The following is a 3,034-nucleotide window of genomic DNA, read 5'->3' on the forward strand; positions in this document are numbered from 1 at the left end:
CAGGGGCTGCTAGGTGGCGCAGTGGATAGAGCACTGGCCCTGAAGTCAGGAGGACCTGAATTCAAATGTGCCCTCAGACCAAACATTCGACACGTACTAGCTGTGTGACCCTAGGCAAGTCACTTAACCCCAGTTGCCTTAAAAAAAAAAAAAGTCACCTCCCAATTGCAGAATTTTGAGAAAACAATTACCATATGCAAGTATTTACAGACAAAAAATTTTGCAATAAATCAATTAAAACTAAGCTAGCTAGCTACATACATACATATATGATGTATGTAGGTATACATACCATGATCAAAATGCAGGTGAGAACCTTGGAGTACATGAGTTATCAAATTATTGGCTTTCCAGATAGTGACCTCAGTTTGACCCAGTTATATTAAGCACACCCCACCCCATAAAGAATGTCTTTGGTTGATGGGGACTATATTACCAACAGTTAGGCAAAAGTCTGTTAGTTTGCTCAAGGTTTATCTTCAGTATTTTTTCCAGATGAAGGTCAGTTTGAGTTGTAAGGAAGGACTCCCATGTGGCAAGGCACTGTTCATAGTAGCTGATATTTTTCTCAGCCATATCTGTAAATGCCAACTTGATATCATTTTGTATGTTTTGTTTCCATCTGTCCCAGTCAGCTTTCAGAGCACTATTAGCCCATTCCACCTTACCTTCTAGTGTTCTGACCTCTTCTGTAAGCAATTCCTTTTAGCCTTTTTATAGATCAGTGCTTCAACTCTGGAATCCTGTGTTACTTGAATTTGGGCTCTTCTTTACATAACTCCCATTAATATTTCACTTCACATACAATTGGAGGCAATGTCTCAGAAAGGACTTGTCAGTGCAGCTGGCCACACCTTTCAGAGAGTCAAACAGATCCTCTTCCAATGCTGACCACCAGGCATAGATTGGTCTGTATTTCTTTATTTCCTCAAAATACTCCTTTTCTTCCTTGTAAATTCTATGAGATATTTTATCTATTAAGTTTATCCCCGAGGCAGAGCCAAGATGGCAGAGGGAAAGCAGTGACTTGCTTGAACTCTCCCCCAAACCCCTCCAAACACCTATAAAAAATGGCTCGAAACAAATTCTAAAGCAGCAGAACCCACAAAAAGACTGGGTGAAACAAATTTCCAGCCCAAGGTAATCTGGGTGGTTGATTTGAAACATATATCGCGCTGTGCTAAGAGAAGGGGCGTAGTTTGGCATGGGCGTGCAGGCCACAGCGAACCTGGAACAGGCCTCAGAGGACTGAATCATGGGCAGCTGTGGTGGTTTCCAGACTTCTCAAACCACGAATGCCAAAGACAACTTAGAAGGTCAGTGGGAGAACTCTGTGACTGCGGTGAGAGAAGAAGCTAGGTCTCAGCCACAAGTCTCGAGGGTGGCCCAGGGCCCTGGCTTTTTCCTGAGCTTGTGGCCCACAGACTGAGGGGGAATCGAGTGACTGATCAGAGGGGTATTGCAGGGATCTCTTTGCCAGTGCTGAGGCAGGAATCTTTGCTCTGCCTGTGCTTGGATCTGGGTCACAATTCTGAGGGGCAGTCCTGGGGCGAGGAGGAACGCTGGTGCAGTGGAACTTGTGGTGGTGGAGAGAAAACACCTTGCCCCTTATTTAGTGCCTTGGAAGAACTGACACTTTTCAGGTCCCTAGAAGTACCTCTGAAAACAGCTGTACAAACCCCCGAGGGTTGGGACAGTATACTCTTCACATTGGAAGCAGACTTTTACCTTAACAAAGAGTTTAAAACTCAAGTAATTGGTCGGGATCATGAGTAGCATGCGCAAAAGCAGTGCAAAAAGAGTCAGACTATATTATCTTACTTTGGTGACAAAGAAGATCAAAACGTACAACCAGAAGAAGACAACAAAGCCAAAGCTCCTAAATCTAAAACTTCCAAGAAAAATACGAATCAGTCCCAGGCCTTGGAAGAGCTCAAAAGGGATTTTGAGAAGCAAGAGAAGTAGAGGAAAAGCTGACAGTGATGCAAGAAAATCATGAAAAACAACTCAACAGCTTGCTAAAGGAGACCCAAAAAAATACTGAAGAAAATAACACCTTAAAAAATAGCCTAACCCAAATGGCAAAAGAGGTCCAAAAAGTCAATGAGGAGAAGAATGCCCTAAAAAGCAAAATTGGCCAAATGGAAAAGGAAGTCCAAAAGATTACTGAAGAAAATACTTCCTGAAAAATTAGAATAGAGCAATTGGAAGCTAGCGACTTTATGAGAAATCAAGACACTGTAAAACAAATCTAAAAGAATGAAAAATTAGAAAGCAATGTGAAATATCTCATTGGAAAAACAACTGACCTGGAAAATAGATCCAGGAGAGAGAATTTTAAAATTATTGGACTATCTGAAAGCCATGATCAAAAAAAGAGCCTAGACCTCATCTTTCAAGAAATTATCAAGGAAAACTGTCCTGATATTTTAGAACCAGAGGGCAAAATAGAAATTGAAAGAATCCACTGATCTCCTCCTGAAAGAGATCCCCAAAGGAAACTCCTAGGAATATTGTAGCCAAATTCCAGAGTTCCCAGGTCAAGGAGAAAATATTACAAGCAGCCAGAAAGAAACAATTCAAGTATTGTGGAAACACAATCAGGATAACACAAGATTTAGCAGCTTCTACATTAAGGGACTGCAGGGCATGGAATTTAATATTCTGGAGGGCAAAGGAGATAGGACTACAACCAAGAATCACCTACCCAGCAAAACTGAGTATAATCCTGCAGGGGAAAAAATGGTCATTCAGTGAAACAGAGGACTTTCAAGAATTCTTGATGAAAAACCCAGAGCTGAATAGAAAAGTTGACTTTCAAATACAAGACTCAAGAGGAACATGAAGAGGTAAACAGGAAAGAGAAATCATAAGACACTTATTAAGGTTGAACTGCTTACATTCCTGCATGAAAAGATGATATTTGTAACTCATGAGACCTTTGTCAGTATTACGGTAGTTGGAGGAAAAAAATTATATGGATAGATAGATAGATAGATAGATAGATAGATAGATAGATAGATAGATAGATAGA

The 3,034-nt window shown here is 40.9% G+C and overlaps 1 pseudogene; it reads right to left on the reverse strand.

Annotated features, from left to right (window-relative positions):
• Positions 1–466: 466 nt before the first annotated feature.
• The window catches only part of LOC114052708, a 4,988-nt pseudogene continuing 2,420 nt past the window's right edge, over positions 467–3,034 (reverse strand).

This window comes from Vombatus ursinus, unplaced genomic scaffold (genome assembly GCF_900497805.2).
Source record: "Vombatus ursinus unplaced genomic scaffold, bare-nosed wombat genome assembly UNPS02014809.1, whole genome shotgun sequence".
Lineage (NCBI taxonomy): Eukaryota > Metazoa > Chordata > Mammalia > Diprotodontia > Vombatidae > Vombatus > Vombatus ursinus.